Here is a 15954-nt window from a genome sequence, read left to right as displayed (position 1 = left end):
ACCTACCTGTGTACACTAGATGGATGTGATGGAATGTACTGTCGTCCCTACATTTCAAGAAGAAGTAAGAATTGCAGTTGCAACAAAGCCTTGCTTGCCTACAAAGAGAGCAGCAATTTGGATTTGTTACTATGTTACCTAGAAGAATAACAAACTGTGCAAGGATGGAGGTTGTAGGAGCAAGGAGAAGTTGTCTGTAAAGTTGGTGGATGCCTATTTTCCATTTTGCAGTCCCTTGTCTCCCTCTTGTGGCCTCCTGGAGGCAACTAGCTGTGCAAAAAAAAGACAGCCTGGCGGCCGGCTGTTGCAGTGTTGCCCTCTCAGGCAACACTGAGTGACTGACTGAGCCTCACCGTCTTATATAAAGTTCAGACGGAACTTTGCACGTGTCATAGTGGAGCCCTCAGGATTCCAGAGCCAGCTTTCTGACATCATAATGGGGCCTCAGAGATAAAAGCCTGGGCCCAGGCAGTGTTGGTCAGTGCTGCTCAGCAGGCAGCACTGGACTGGACTGGATTACAGCTGATACAAGGTGTGAAGGAACAAGGGGTGGCTGTGGGCATGCACTTGCTGCCGCTGCCAGTGTTTATCTGCATGGCAGCAGGGCATTTGGGCGTTGCCAGGAAGGCGTTTTTATGTAGATTCCTCCTCTTTCAGCACTGCATTGTGGTGCAAGCAAAAGAAGCAAATCCTGTCTGGCTTCCTCTCCGGCCTTTATTCACCTCCCGTGTAGCTGTGAGTGTGTGAGCCTGCAGGGCCCCATGGAATTGCCTAGAAGTAGGCTGAATCGCTGCAAGGGCTGAACAGCAGTATCGGGCAGGCTCGGGCAACGCGCGGCCCGTTCGGGTTATCGCTTCTCGGCCTTTTGGCTAAGATCAAGTGTAGTATCTGTTCTTATCAGTTTAATATCTGATACGTCCCCTATCTGGGGACCATATATTAAATGGATTTTTAGAACAGGGAGATGGAAATAGAGCTTGCTCTGTCCACTCCACGCATTGACCTGGTATTGCAGTATTTCCAGGACCGGTGCACCCTTTCCTTATGTGTTGACTAAAAGCAGATTCCAAAAGTGTTTTTTGTCTTTGCTATTGTTTCTGTCTTTCTGAAGGGATCTCCCCTTTTAATCCCATTATTTCAACACCTGTTGGACAATGCATGAGTGATAATGAGCTCATTGATTAAATGCAATTAATGAATAGATTGCCACCTCTTGTTGTGTGTCGTCTGTGTTTCTGTGTTTCCGGCATTTCACATTGGAACACCTCATTCACCTTCCTTGTCTTCTCTCCGCCCTCCCTTTTAGGTAAGTTAAAGAGCTGCACCTGAGCCAGCCACTGATTGATTGATTGATTGATTGATTGATTGATTGATTGATTGATTGATTGATGCAGCACAACAGTCAAATAGTGGAGTGGAGTAGGGGAACAGCAAACAGCCAATAAAGCAGCCCGCCCGCTCGCCTGCCCGCCACAATGGACCTACCTGTGTACACTAGATGGATGTGATGGAATGTACTGTCGTCCCTACATTTCAAGAAGAAGTAAGAATTGCAGTTGCAACAAAGCCTTGCTTGCCTACAAAGAGAGCAGCAATTTGGATTTGTTACTATGTTACCTAGAAGAATAACAAACTGTGCAAGGATGGAGGTTGTAGGAGCAAGGAGAAGTTGTCTGTAAAGTTGGTGGATGCCTATTTTCCATTTTGCAGTCCCTTGTCTCCCTCTTGTGGCCTCCTGGAGGCAACTAGCTGTGCAAAAAAAAGACAGCCTGGCGGCCGGCTGTTGCAGTGTTGCCCTCTCAGGCAACACTGAGTGACTGACTGAGCCTCACCGTCTTATATAAAGTTCAGACGGAACTTTGCACGTGTCATAGTGGAGCCCTCAGGATTCCAGAGCCAGCTTTCTGACATCATAATGGGGCCTCAGAGATAAAAGCCTGGGCCCAGGCAGTGTTGGTCAGTGCTGCTCAGCAGGCAGCACTGGACTGGACTGGATTACAGCTGATACAAGGTGTGAAGGAACAAGGGGTGGCTGTGGGCATGCACTTGCTGCCGCTGCCAGTGTTTATCTGCATGGCAGCAGGGCATTTGGGCGTTGCCAGGAAGGCGTTTTTATGTAGATTCCTCCTCTTTCAGCACTGCATTGTGGTGCAAGCAAAAGAAGCAAATCCTGTCTGGCTTCCTCTCCGGCCTTTATTCACCTCCCGTGTAGCTGTGAGTGTGTGAGCCTGCAGGGCCCCATGGAATTGCCTAGAAGTAGGCTGAATCGCTGCAAGGGCTGAACAGCAGTATCGGGCAGGCTCGGGCAACGCGCGGCCCGTTCGGGTTATCGCTTCTCGGCCTTTTGGCTAAGATCAAGTGTAGTATCTGTTCTTATCAGTTTAATATCTGATACGTCCCCTATCTGGGGACCATATATTAAATGGATTTTTAGAACAGGGAGATGGAAATAGAGCTTGCTCTGTCCACTCCACGCATTGACCTGGTATTGCAGTATTTCCAGGACCGGTGCACCCTTTCCTTATGTGTTGACTAAAAGCAGATTCCAAAAGTGTTTTTTGTCTTTGCTATTGTTTCTGTCTTTCTGAAGGGATCTCCCCTTTTAATCCCATTATTTCAACACCTGTTGGACAATGCATGAGTGATAATGAGCTCATTGATTAAATGCAATTAATGAATAGATTGCCACCTCTTGTTGTGTGTCGTCTGTGTTTCTGTGTTTCCGGCATTTCACATTGGAACACCTCATTCACCTTCCTTGTCTTCTCTCCGCCCTCCCTTTTAGGTAAGTTAAAGAGCTGCACCTGAGCCAGCCACTGATTGATTGATTGATTGATTGATTGATTGATTGATTGATTGATTGATTGATTGATTGATGCAGCACAACAGTCAAATAGTGGAGTGGAGTAGGGGAACAGCAAACAGCCAATAAAGCAGCCCGCCCGCTCGCCTGCCCGCCACAATGGACCTACCTGTGTACACTAGATGGATGTGATGGAATGTACTGTCGTCCCTACATTTCAAGAAGAAGTAAGAATTGCAGTTGCAACAAAGCCTTGCTTGCCTACAAAGAGAGCAGCAATTTGGATTTGTTACTATGTTACCTAGAAGAATAACAAACTGTGCAAGGATGGAGGTTGTAGGAGCAAGGAGAAGTTGTCTGTAAAGTTGGTGGATGCCTATTTTCCATTTTGCAGTCCCTTGTCTCCCTCTTGTGGCCTCCTGGAGGCAACTAGCTGTGCAAAAAAAAGACAGCCTGGCGGCCGGCTGTTGCAGTGTTGCCCTCTCAGGCAACACTGAGTGACTGACTGAGCCTCACCGTCTTATATAAAGTTCAGACGGAACTTTGCACGTGTCATAGTGGAGCCCTCAGGATTCCAGAGCCAGCTTTCTGACATCATAATGGGGCCTCAGAGATAAAAGCCTGGGCCCAGGCAGTGTTGGTCAGTGCTGCTCAGCAGGCAGCACTGGACTGGACTGGATTACAGCTGATACAAGGTGTGAAGGAACAAGGGGTGGCTGTGGGCATGCACTTGCTGCCGCTGCCAGTGTTTATCTGCATGGCAGCAGGGCATTTGGGAGTTGCCAGGAAGGCGTTTTTATGTAGATTCCTCCTCTTTCAGCACTGCATTGTGGTGCAAGCAAAAGAAGCAAATCCTGTCTGGCTTCCTCTCCGGCCTTTATTCACCTCCCGTGTAGCTGTGAGTGTGTGAGCCTGCAGGGCCCCATGGAATTGCCTAGAAGTAGGCTGAATCGCTGCAAGGGCTGAACAGCAGTATCGGGCAGGCTCGGGCAACGCGCGGCCCGTTCGGGTTATCGCTTCTCGGCCTTTTGGCTAAGATCAAGTGTAGTATCTGTTCTTATCAGTTTAATATCTGATACGTCCCCTATCTGGGGACCATATATTAAATGGATTTTTAGAACAGGGAGATGGAAATAGAGCTTGCTCTGTCCACTCCACGCATTGACCTGGTATTGCAGTATTTCCAGGACCGGTGCACCCTTTCCTTATGTGTTGACTAAAAGCAGATTCCAAAAGTGTTTTTTGTCTTTGCTATTGTTTCTGTCTTTCTGAAGGGATCTCCCCTTTTAATCCCATTATTTCAACACCTGTTGGACAATGCATGAGTGATAATGAGCTCATTGATTAAATGCAATTAATGAATAGATTGCCACCTCTTGTTGTGTGTCGTCTGTGTTTCTGTGTTTCCGGCATTTCACATTGGAACACCTCATTCACCTTCCTTGTCTTCTCTCCGCCCTCCCTTTTAGGTAAGTTAAAGAGCTGCACCTGAGCCAGCCACTGATTGATTGATTGATTGATTGATTGATTGATTGATTGATTGATGCAGCACAACAGTCAAATAGTGGAGTGGAGTAGGGGAACAGCAAACAGCCAATAAAGCAGCCCGCCCGCTCGCCTGCCCGCCACAATGGACCTACCTGAGTACACTAGATGGATGTGATGGAATGTACTGTCGTCCCTACATTTCAAGAAGAAGTAAGAATTGCAGTTGCAACAAAGCCTTGCTTGCCTACAAAGAGAGCAGCAATTTGGATTTGTTACTATGTTACCTAGAAGAATAACAAACTGTGCAAGGATGGAGGTTGTAGGAGCAAGGAGAAGTTGTCTGTAAAGTTGGTGGATGCCTATTTTCCATTTTGCAGTCCCTTGTCTCCCTCTTGTGGCCTCCTGGAGGCAACTAGCTGTGCAAAAAAAAGACAGCCTGGCGGCCGGCTGTTGCAGTGTTGCCCTCTCAGGCAACACTGAGTGACTGACTGAGCCTCACCGTCTTATATAAAGTTCAGACGGAACTTTGCACGTGTCATAGTGGAGCCCTCAGGATTCCAGAGCCAGCTTTCTGACATCATAATGGGGCCTCAGAGATAAAAGCCTGGGCCCAGGCAGTGTTGGTCAGTGCTGCTCAGCAGGCAGCACTGGACTGGACTGGATTACAGCTGATACAAGGTGTGAAGGAACAAGGGGTGGCTGTGGGCATGCACTTGCTGCCGCTGCCAGTGTTTATCTGCATGGCAGCAGGGCATTTGGGCGTTGCCAGGAAGGCGTTTTTATGTAGATTCCTCCTCTTTCAGCACTGCATTGTGGTGCAAGCAAAAGAAGCAAATCCTGTCTGGCTTCCTCTCCGGCCTTTATTCACCTCCCGTGTAGCTGTGAGTGTGTGAGCCTGCAGGGCCCCATGGAATTGCCTAGAAGTAGGCTGAATCGCTGCAAGGGCTGAATAGCAGTATCGGGCAGGCTCGGGCAACGCGCGGCCCGTTCGGGTTATCGCTTCTCGGCCTTTTGGCTAAGATCAAGTGTAGTATCTGTTCTTATCAGTTTAATATCTGATACGTCCCCTATCTGGGGACCATATATTAAATGGATTTTTAGAACAGGGAGATGGAAATAGAGCTTGCTCTGTCCACTCCACGCATTGACCTGGTATTGCAGTATTTCCAGGACCGGTGCACCCTTTCCTTATGTGTTGACTAAAAGCAGATTCCAAAAGTGTTTTTTGTCTTTGCTATTGTTTCTGTCTTTCTGAAGGGATCTCCCCTTTTAATCCCATTATTTCAACACCTGTTGGACAATGCATGAGTGATAATGAGCTCATTGATTAAATGCAATTAATGAATAGATTGCCACCTCTTGTTGTGTGTCGTCTGTGTTTCTGTGTTTCCGGCATTTCACATTGGAACACCTCATTCACCTTCCTTGTCTTCTCTCCGCCCTCCCTTTTAGGTAAGTTAAAGAGCTGCACCTGAGCCAGCCACTGATTGATTGATTGATTGATTGATTGATTGATTGATTGATTGATTGATTGATTGATTGATTGCAGCACAACAGTCAAATAGTGGAGTGGAGTAGGGGAACAGCAAACAGCCAATAAAGCAGCCCGCCCGCTCGCCTGCCCGCCACAATGGACCTACCTGTGTACACTAGATGGATGTGATGGAATGTACTGTCGTCCCTACATTTCAAGAAGAAGTAAGAATTGCAGTTGCAACAAAGCCTTGCTTGCCTACAAAGAGAGCAGCAATTTGGATTTGTTACTATGTTACCTAGAAGAATAACAAACTGTGCAAGGATGGAGGTTGTAGGAGCAAGGAGAAGTTGTCTGTAAAGTTGGTGGATGCCTATTTTCCATTTTGCAGTCCCTTGTCTCCCTCTTGTGGCCTCCTGGAGGCAACTAGCTGTGCAAAAAAAAGACAGCCTGGCGGCCGGCTGTTGCAGTGTTGCCCTCTCAGGCAACACTGAGTGACTGACTGAGCCTCACCGTCTTATATAAAGTTCAGACGGAACTTTGCACGTGTCATAGTGGAGCCCTCAGGATTCCAGAGCCAGCTTTCTGACATCATAATGGGGCCTCAGAGATAAAAGCCTGGGCCCAGGCAGTGTTGGTCAGTGCTGCTCAGCAGGCAGCACTGGACTGGACTGGATTACAGCTGATACAAGGTGTGAAGGAACAAGGGGTGGCTGTGGGCATGCACTTGCTGCCGCTGCCAGTGTTTATCTGCATGGCAGCAGGGCATTTGGGCGTTGCCAGGAAGGCGTTTTTATGTAGATTCCTCCTCTTTCAGCACTGCATTGTGGTGCAAGCAAAAGAAGCAAATCCTGTCTGGCTTCCTCTCCGGCCTTTATTCACCTCCCGTGTAGCTGTGAGTGTGTGAGCCTGCAGGGCCCCATGGAATTGCCTAGAAGTAGGCTGAATCGCTGCAAGGGCTGAACAGCAGTATCGGGCAGGCTCGGGCAACGCGCGGCCCGTTCGGGTTATCGCTTCTCGGCCTTTTGGCTAAGATCAAGTGTAGTATCTGTTCTTATCAGTTTAATATCTGATACGTCCCCTATCTGGGGACCATATATTAAATGGATTTTTAGAACAGGGAGATGGAAATAGAGCTTGCTCTGTCCACTCCACGCATTGACCTGGTATTGCAGTATTTCCAGGACCGGTGCACCCTTTCCTTATGTGTTGACTAAAAGCAGATTCCAAAAGTGTTTTTTGTCTTTGCTATTGTTTCTGTCTTTCTGAAGGGATCTCCCCTTTTAATCCCATTATTTCAACACCTGTTGGACAATGCATGAGTGATAATGAGCTCATTGATTAAATGCAATTAATGAATAGATTGCCACCTCTTGTTGTGTGTCGTCTGTGTTTCTGTGTTTCCGGCATTTCACATTGGAACACCTCATTCACCTTCCTTGTCTTCTCTCCGCCCTCCCTTTTAGGTAAGTTAAAGAGCTGCACCTGAGCCAGCCACTGATTGATTGATTGATTGATTGATTGATTGATTGATTGATTGATTGATTGATTGATGCAGCACAACAGTCAAATAGTGGAGTGGAGTAGGGGAACAGCAAACAGCCAATAAAGCAGCCCGCCCGCTCGCCTGCCCGCCACAATGGACCTACCTGTGTACACTAGATGGATGTGATGGAATGTACTGTCGTCCCTACATTTCAAGAAGAAGTAAGAATTGCAGTTGCAACAAAGCCTTGCTTGCCTACAAAGAGAGCAGCAATTTGGATTTGTTACTATGTTACCTAGAAGAATAACAAACTGTGCAAGGATGGAGGTTGTAGGAGCAAGGAGAAGTTGTCTGTAAAGTTGGTGGATGCCTATTTTCCATTTTGCAGTCCCTTGTCTCCCTCTTGTGGCCTCCTGGAGGCAACTAGCTGTGCAAAAAAAAGACAGCCTGGCGGCCGGCTGTTGCAGTGTTGCCCTCTCAGGCAACACTGAGTGACTGACTGAGCCTCACCGTCTTATATAAAGTTCAGACGGAACTTTGCACGTGTCATAGTGGAGCCCTCAGGATTCCAGAGCCAGCTTTCTGACATCATAATGGGGCCTCAGAGATAAAAGCCTGGGCCCAGGCAGTGTTGGTCAGTGCTGCTCAGCAGGCAGCACTGGACTGGACTGGATTACAGCTGATACAAGGTGTGAAGGAACAAGGGGTGGCTGTGGGCATGCACTTGCTGCCGCTGCCAGTGTTTATCTGCATGGCAGCAGGGCATTTGGGCGTTGCCAGGAAGGCGTTTTTATGTAGATTCCTCCTCTTTCAGCACTGCATTGTGGTGCAAGCAAAAGAAGCAAATCCTGTCTGGCTTCCTCTCCGGCCTTTATTCACCTCCCGTGTAGCTGTGAGTGTGTGAGCCTGCAGGGCCCCATGGAATTGCCTAGAAGTAGGCTGAATCGCTGCAAGGGCTGAACAGCAGTATCGGGCAGGCTCGGGCAACGCGCGGCCCGTTCGGGTTATCGCTTCTCGGCCTTTTGGCTAAGATCAAGTGTAGTATCTGTTCTTATCAGTTTAATATCTGATACGTCCCCTATCTGGGGACCATATATTAAATGGATTTTTAGAACAGGGAGATGGAAATAGAGCTTGCTCTGTCCACTCCACGCATTGACCTGGTATTGCAGTATTTCCAGGACCGGTGCACCCTTTCCTTATGTGTTGACTAAAAGCAGATTCCAAAAGTGTTTTTTGTCTTTGCTATTGTTTCTGTCTTTCTGAAGGGATCTCCCCTTTTAATCCCATTATTTCAACACCTGTTGGACAATGCATGAGTGATAATGAGCTCATTGATTAAATGCAATTAATGAATAGATTGCCACCTCTTGTTGTGTGTCGTCTGTGTTTCTGTGTTTCCGGCATTTCACATTGGAACACCTCATTCACCTTCCTTGTCTTCTCTCCGCCCTCCCTTTTAGGTAAGTTAAAGAGCTGCACCTGAGCCAGCCACTGATTGATTGATTGATTGATTGATTGATTGATTGATTGATTGATTGATTGATTGATTGATGCAGCACAACAGTCAAATAGTGGAGTGGAGTAGGGGAACAGCAAACAGCCAATAAAGCAGCCCGCCCGCTCGCCTGCCCGCCACAATGGACCTACCTGTGTACACTAGATGGATGTGATGGAATGTACTGTCGTCCCTACATTTCAAGAAGAAGTAAGAATTGCAGTTGCAACAAAGCCTTGCTTGCCTACAAAGAGAGCAGCAATTTGGATTTGTTACTATGTTACCTAGAAGAATAACAAACTGTGCAAGGATGGAGGTTGTAGGAGCAAGGAGAAGTTGTCTGTAAAGTTGGTGGATGCCTATTTTCCATTTTGCAGTCCCTTGTCTCCCTCTTGTGGCCTCCTGGAGGCAACTAGCTGTGCAAAAAAAAGACAGCCTGGCGGCCGGCTGTTGCAGTGTTGCCCTCTCAGGCAACACTGAGTGACTGACTGAGCCTCACCGTCTTATATAAAGTTCAGACGGAACTTTGCACGTGTCATAGTGGAGCCCTCAGGATTCCAGAGCCAGCTTTCTGACATCATAATGGGGCCTCAGAGATAAAAGCCTGGGCCCAGGCAGTGTTGGTCAGTGCTGCTCAGCAGGCAGCACTGGACTGGACTGGATTACAGCTGATACAAGGTGTGAAGGAACAAGGGGTGGCTGTGGGCATGCACTTGCTGCCGCTGCCAGTGTTTATCTGCATGGCAGCAGGGCATTTGGGCGTTGCCAGGAAGGCGTTTTTATGTAGATTCCTCCTCTTTCAGCACTGCATTGTGGTGCAAGCAAAAGAAGCAAATCCTGTCTGGCTTCCTCTCCGGCCTTTATTCACCTCCCGTGTAGCTGTGAGTGTGTGAGCCTGCAGGGCCCCATGGAATTGCCTAGAAGTAGGCTGAATCGCTGCAAGGGCTGAACAGCAGTATCGGGCAGGCTCGGGCAACGCGCGGCCCGTTCGGGTTATCGCTTCTCGGCCTTTTGGCTAAGATCAAGTGTAGTATCTGTTCTTATCAGTTTAATATCTGATACGTCCCCTATCTGGGGACCATATATTAAATGGATTTTTAGAACAGGGAGATGGAAATAGAGCTTGCTCTGTCCACTCCACGCATTGACCTGGTATTGCAGTATTTCCAGGACCGGTGCACCCTTTCCTTATGTGTTGACTAAAAGCAGATTCCAAAAGTGTTTTTTGTCTTTGCTATTGTTTCTGTCTTTCTGAAGGGATCTCCCCTTTTAATCCCATTATTTCAACACCTGTTGGACAATGCATGAGTGATAATGAGCTCATTGATTAAATGCAATTAATGAATAGATTGCCACCTCTTGTTGTGTGTCGTCTGTGTTTCTGTGTTTCCGGCATTTCACATTGGAACACCTCATTCACCTTCCTTGTCTTCTCTCCGCCCTCCCTTTTAGGTAAGTTAAAGAGCTGCACCTGAGCCAGCCACTGATTGATTGATTGATTGATTGATTGATTGATTGATTGATTGATTGATTGATGCAGCACAACAGTCAAATAGTGGAGTGGAGTAGGGGAACAGCAAACAGCCAATAAAGCAGCCCGCCCGCTCGCCTGCCCGCCACAATGGACCTACCTGTGTACACTAGATGGATGTGATGGAATGTACTGTCGTCCCTACATTTCAAGAAGAAGTAAGAATTGCAGTTGCAACAAAGCCTTGCTTGCCTACAAAGAGAGCAGCAATTTGGATTTGTTACTATGTTACCTAGAAGAATAACAAACTGTGCAAGGATGGAGGTTGTAGGAGCAAGGAGAAGTTGTCTGTAAAGTTGGTGGATGCCTATTTTCCATTTTGCAGTCCCTTGTCTCCCTCTTGTGGCCTCCTGGAGGCAACTAGCTGTGCAAAAAAAAGACAGCCTGGCGGCCGGCTGTTGCAGTGTTGCCCTCTCAGGCAACACTGAGTGACTGACTGAGCCTCACCGTCTTATATAAAGTTCAGACGGAACTTTGCACGTGTCATAGTGGAGCCCTCAGGATTCCAGAGCCAGCTTTCTGACATCATAATGGGGCCTCAGAGATAAAAGCCTGGGCCCAGGCAGTGTTGGTCAGTGCTGCTCAGCAGGCAGCACTGGACTGGACTGGATTACAGCTGATACAAGGTGTGAAGGAACAAGGGGTGGCTGTGGGCATGCACTTGCTGCCGCTGCCAGTGTTTATCTGCATGGCAGCAGGGCATTTGGGCGTTGCCAGGAAGGCGTTTTTATGTAGATTCCTCCTCTTTCAGCACTGCATTGTGGTGCAAGCAAAAGAAGCAAATCCTGTCTGGCTTCCTCTCCGGCCTTTATTCACCTCCCGTGTAGCTGTGAGTGTGTGAGCCTGCAGGGCCCCATGGAATTGCCTAGAAGTAGGCTGAATCGCTGCAAGGGCTGAACAGCAGTATCGGGCAGGCTCGGGCAACGCGCGGCCCGTTCGGGTTATCGCTTCTCGGCCTTTTGGCTAAGATCAAGTGTAGTATCTGTTCTTATCAGTTTAATATCTGATACGTCCCCTATCTGGGGACCATATATTAAATGGATTTTTAGAACAGGGAGATGGAAATAGAGCTTGCTCTGTCCACTCCACGCATTGACCTGGTATTGCAGTATTTCCAGGACCGGTGCACCCTTTCCTTATGTGTTGACTAAAAGCAGATTCCAAAAGTGTTTTTTGTCTTTGCTATTGTTTCTGTCTTTCTGAAGGGATCTCCCCTTTTAATCCCATTATTTCAACACCTGTTGGACAATGCATGAGTGATAATGAGCTCATTGATTAAATGCAATTAATGAATAGATTGCCACCTCTTGTTGTGTGTCGTCTGTGTTTCTGTGTTTCCGGCATTTCACATTGGAACACCTCATTCACCTTCCTTGTCTTCTCTCCGCCCTCCCTTTTAGGTAAGTTAAAGAGCTGCACCTGAGCCAGCCACTGATTGATTGATTGATTGATTGATTGATTGATTGATTGATTGATTGATTGATTGATGCAGCACAACAGTCAAATAGTGGAGTGGAGTAGGGGAACAGCAAACAGCCAATAAAGCAGCCCGCCCGCTCGCCTGCCCGCCACAATGGACCTACCTGTGTACACTAGATGGATGTGATGGAATGTACTGTCGTCCCTACATTTCAAGAAGAAGTAAGAATTGCAGTTGCAACAAAGCCTTGCTTGCCTACAAAGAGAGCAGCAATTTGGATTTGTTACTATGTTACCTAGAAGAATAACAAACTGTGCAAGGATGGAGGTTGTAGGAGCAAGGAGAAGTTGTCTGTAAAGTTGGTGGATGCCTATTTTCCATTTTGCAGTCCCTTGTCTCCCTCTTGTGGCCTCCTGGAGGCAACTAGCTGTGCAAAAAAAAGACAGCCTGGCGGCCGGCTGTTGCAGTGTTGCCCTCTCAGGCAACACTGAGTGACTGACTGAGCCTCACCGTCTTATATAAAGTTCAGACGGAACTTTGCACGTGTCATAGTGGAGCCCTCAGGATTCCAGAGCCAGCTTTCTGACATCATAATGGGGCCTCAGAGATAAAAGCCTGGGCCCAGGCAGTGTTGGTCAGTGCTGCTCAGCAGGCAGCACTGGACTGGACTGGATTACAGCTGATACAAGGTGTGAAGGAACAAGGGGTGGCTGTGGGCATGCACTTGCTGCCGCTGCCAGTGTTTATCTGCATGGCAGCAGGGCATTTGGGCGTTGCCAGGAAGGCGTTTTTATGTAGATTCCTCCTCTTTCAGCACTGCATTGTGGTGCAAGCAAAAGAAGCAAATCCTGTCTGGCTTCCTCTCCGGCCTTTATTCACCTCCCGTGTAGCTGTGAGTGTGTGAGCCTGCAGGGCCCCATGGAATTGCCTAGAAGTAGGCTGAATCGCTGCAAGGGCTGAACAGCAGTATCGGGCAGGCTCGGGCAACGCGCGGCCCGTTCGGGTTATCGCTTCTCGGCCTTTTGGCTAAGATCAAGTGTAGTATCTGTTCTTATCAGTTTAATATCTGATACGTCCCCTATCTGGGGACCATATATTAAATGGATTTTTAGAACAGGGAGATGGAAATAGAGCTTGCTCTGTCCACTCCACGCATTGACCTGGTATTGCAGTATTTCCAGGACCGGTGCACCCTTTCCTTATGTGTTGACTAAAAGCAGATTCCAAAAGTGTTTTTTGTCTTTGCTATTGTTTCTGTCTTTCTGAAGGGATCTCCCCTTTTAATCCCATTATTTCAACACCTGTTGGACAATGCATGAGTGATAATGAGCTCATTGATTAAATGCAATTAATGAATAGATTGCCACCTCTTGTTGTGTGTCGTCTGTGTTTCCGGCATTTCACATTGGAACACCTCATTCACCTTCCTTGTCTTCTCTCCGCCCTCCCTTTTAGGTAAGTTAAAGAGCTGCACCTGAGCCAGCCACTGATTGATTGATTGATTGATTGATTGATTGATTGATTGATTGATTGATTGATTGATGCAGCACAACAGTCAAATAGTGGAGTGGAGTAGGGGAACAGCAAACAGCCAATAAAGCAGCCCGCCCGCTCGCCTGCCCGCCACAATGGACCTACCTGTGTACACTAGATGGATGTGATGGAATGTACTGTCGTCCCTACATTTCAAGAAGAAGTAAGAATTGCAGTTGCAACAAAGCCTTGCTTGCCTACAAAGAGAGCAGCAATTTGGATTTGTTACTATGTTACCTAGAAGAATAACAAACTGTGCAAGGATGGAGGTTGTAGGAGCAAGGAGAAGTTGTCTGTAAAGTTGGTGGATGCCTATTTTCCATTTTGCAGTCCCTTGTCTCCCTCTTGTGGCCTCCTGGAGGCAACTAGCTGTGCAAAAAAAAGACAGCCTGGCGGCCGGCTGTTGCAGTGTTGCCCTCTCAGGCAACACTGAGTGACTGACTGAGCCTCACCGTCTTATATAAAGTTCAGACGGAACTTTGCACGTGTCATAGTGGAGCCCTCAGGATTCCAGAGCCAGCTTTCTGACATCATAATGGGGCCTCAGAGATAAAAGCCTGGGCCCAGGCAGTGTTGGTCAGTGCTGCTCAGCAGGCAGCACTGGACTGGACTGGATTACAGCTGATACAAGGTGTGAAGGAACAAGGGGTGGCTGTGGGCATGCACTTGCTGCCGCTGCCAGTGTTTATCTGCATGGCAGCAGGGCATTTGGGCGTTGCCAGGAAGGCGTTTTTATGTAGATTCCTCCTCTTTCAGCACTGCATTGTGGTGCAAGCAAAAGAAGCAAATCCTGTCTGGCTTCCTCTCCGGCCTTTATTCACCTCCCGTGTAGCTGTGAGTGTGTGAGCCTGCAGGGCCCCATGGAATTGCCTAGAAGTAGGCTGAATCGCTGCAAGGGCTGAACAGCAGTATCGGGCAGGCTCGGGCAACGCGCGGCCCGTTCGGGTTATCGCTTCTCGGCCTTTTGGCTAAGATCAAGTGTAGTATCTGTTCTTATCAGTTTAATATCTGATACGTCCCCTATCTGGGGACCATATATTAAATGGATTTTTAGAACAGGGAGATGGAAATAGAGCTTGCTCTGTCCACTCCACGCATTGACCTGGTATTGCAGTATTTCCAGGACCGGTGCACCCTTTCCTTATGTGTTGACTAAAAGCAGATTCCAAAAGTGTTTTTTGTCTTTGCTATTGTTTCTGTCTTTCTGAAGGGATCTCCCCTTTTAATCCCATTATTTCAACACCTGTTGGACAATGCATGAGTGATAATGAGCTCATTGATTAAATGCAATTAATGAATAGATTGCCACCTCTTGTTGTGTGTCGTCTGTGTTTCTGTGTTTCCGGCATTTCACATTGGAACACCTCATTCACCTTCCTTGTCTTCTCTCCGCCCTCCCTTTTAGGTAAGTTAAAGAGCTGCACCTGAGCCAGCCACTGATTGATTGATTGATTGATTGATTGATTGATTGATTGATTGATTGATTGATTGATTGATGCAGCACAACAGTCAAATAGTGGAGTGGAGTAGGGGAACAGCAAACAGCCAATAAAGCAGCCCGCCCGCTCGCCTGCCCGCCACAATGGACCTACCTGTGTACACTAGATGGGTGTGATGGAATGTACTGTCGTCCCTACATTTCAAGAAGAAGTAAGAATTGCAGTTGCAACAAAGCCTTGCTTGCCTACAAAGAGAGCAGCAATTTGGATTTGTTACTATGTTACCTAGAAGAATAACAAACTGTGCAAGGATGGAGGTTGTAGGAGCAAGGAGAAGTTGTCTGTAAAGTTGGTGGATGCCTATTTTCCATTTTGCAGTCCCTTGTCTCCCTCTTGTGGCCTCCTGGAGGCAACTAGCTGTGCAAAAAAAAGACAGCCTGGCGGCCGGCTGTTGCAGTGTTGCCCTCTCAGGCAACACTGAGTGACTGACTGAGCCTCACCGTCTTATATAAAGTTCAGACGGAACTTTGCACGTGTCATAGTGGAGCCCTCAGGATTCCAGAGCCAGCTTTCTGACATCATAATGGGGCCTCAGAGATAAAAGCCTGGGCCCAGGCAGTGTTGGTCAGTGCTGCTCAGCAGGCAGCACTGGACTGGACTGGATTACAGCTGATACAAGGTGTGAAGGAACAAGGGGTGGCTGTGGGCATGCACTTGCTGCCGCTGCCAGTGTTTATCTGCATGGCAGCAGGGCATTTGGGCGTTGCCAGGAAGGCGTTTTTATGTAGATTCCTCCTCTTTCAGCACTGCATTGTGGTGCAAGCAAAAGAAGCAAATCCTGTCTGGCTTCCTCTCCGGCCTTTATTCACCTCCCGTGTAGCTGTGAGTGTGTGAGCCTGCAGGGCCCCATGGAATTGCCTAGAAGTAGGCTGAATCGCTGCAAGGGATGAACAGCAGTATCGGGCAGGCTCGGGCAACGCGCGGCCCGTTCGGGTTATCGCTTCTCGGCCTTTTGGCTAAGATCAAGTGTAGTATCTGTTCTTATCAGTTTAATATCTGATACGTCCCCTATCTGGGGACCATATATTAAATGGATTTTTAGAACAGGGAGATGGAAATAGAGCTTGCTCTGTCCACTCCACGCATTGACCTGGTATTGCAGTATTTCCAGGACCGGTGCACCCTTTCCTTATGTGTTGACTAAAAGCAGATTCCAAAAGTGTTTTTTGTCTTTGCTATTGTTTCTGTCTTTCTGAAGGGATCTCCCCTTTTAATCCCATTA

The 15954-nt window shown here is 47.8% G+C and overlaps 11 non-coding genes across 11 annotated transcripts; all 11 read left to right on the top strand.

Moving 5' to 3' along the window:
- Nucleotides 1-849: 849 nt before the first annotated feature.
- On the top strand, nt 850-1040 carry LOC142722012 (U2 spliceosomal RNA). Its single transcript, XR_012874342.1, has one exon. It is a non-coding gene; the product is annotated as a U2 spliceosomal RNA (small nuclear RNA).
- Nucleotides 1041-2328: 1288 nt separating this feature from the next.
- On the top strand, nt 2329-2519 carry LOC142722011 (U2 spliceosomal RNA). Its single transcript, XR_012874341.1, has one exon. It is a non-coding gene; the product is annotated as a U2 spliceosomal RNA (small nuclear RNA).
- A 1296-nt stretch (nt 2520-3815) lies between these two features.
- Nucleotides 3816-4006, top strand: LOC142722010 (U2 spliceosomal RNA). Its single transcript, XR_012874340.1, has one exon. It is a non-coding gene; the product is annotated as a U2 spliceosomal RNA (small nuclear RNA).
- A 1280-nt stretch (nt 4007-5286) lies between these two features.
- On the top strand, nt 5287-5477 carry LOC142722009 (U2 spliceosomal RNA). Its single transcript, XR_012874339.1, has one exon. It is a non-coding gene; the product is annotated as a U2 spliceosomal RNA (small nuclear RNA).
- A 1297-nt stretch (nt 5478-6774) lies between these two features.
- Nucleotides 6775-6965, top strand: LOC142722008 (U2 spliceosomal RNA). Its single transcript, XR_012874338.1, has one exon. It is a non-coding gene; the product is annotated as a U2 spliceosomal RNA (small nuclear RNA).
- A 1292-nt stretch (nt 6966-8257) lies between these two features.
- Nucleotides 8258-8448, top strand: LOC142722007 (U2 spliceosomal RNA). The gene has a single exon (XR_012874337.1). It is a non-coding gene; the product is annotated as a U2 spliceosomal RNA (small nuclear RNA).
- A 1296-nt stretch (nt 8449-9744) lies between these two features.
- On the top strand, nt 9745-9935 carry LOC142722006 (U2 spliceosomal RNA). The gene has a single exon (XR_012874336.1). It is a non-coding gene; the product is annotated as a U2 spliceosomal RNA (small nuclear RNA).
- Nucleotides 9936-11223: 1288 nt separating this feature from the next.
- LOC142722003 (U2 spliceosomal RNA) lies at nt 11224-11414 on the top strand. Its single transcript, XR_012874334.1, has one exon. It is a non-coding gene; the product is annotated as a U2 spliceosomal RNA (small nuclear RNA).
- Nucleotides 11415-12706: 1292 nt separating this feature from the next.
- LOC142722002 (U2 spliceosomal RNA) lies at nt 12707-12897 on the top strand. The gene has a single exon (XR_012874333.1). It is a non-coding gene; the product is annotated as a U2 spliceosomal RNA (small nuclear RNA).
- Nucleotides 12898-14181: 1284 nt separating this feature from the next.
- On the top strand, nt 14182-14372 carry LOC142722001 (U2 spliceosomal RNA). The gene has a single exon (XR_012874332.1). It is a non-coding gene; the product is annotated as a U2 spliceosomal RNA (small nuclear RNA).
- A 1296-nt stretch (nt 14373-15668) lies between these two features.
- LOC142722000 (U2 spliceosomal RNA) lies at nt 15669-15859 on the top strand. Its single transcript, XR_012874331.1, has one exon. It is a non-coding gene; the product is annotated as a U2 spliceosomal RNA (small nuclear RNA).
- Nucleotides 15860-15954: the final 95 nt, after the last annotated feature.

Source organism: Rhinoderma darwinii, unplaced genomic scaffold (assembly GCF_050947455.1).
Source record: "Rhinoderma darwinii isolate aRhiDar2 unplaced genomic scaffold, aRhiDar2.hap1 Scaffold_530, whole genome shotgun sequence".
Lineage (NCBI taxonomy): Eukaryota > Metazoa > Chordata > Amphibia > Anura > Rhinodermatidae > Rhinoderma > Rhinoderma darwinii.
The sequence above is the reverse complement of the archived record's forward strand: the minus strand, read 5'-3'. Positions and strand labels throughout refer to the sequence as shown.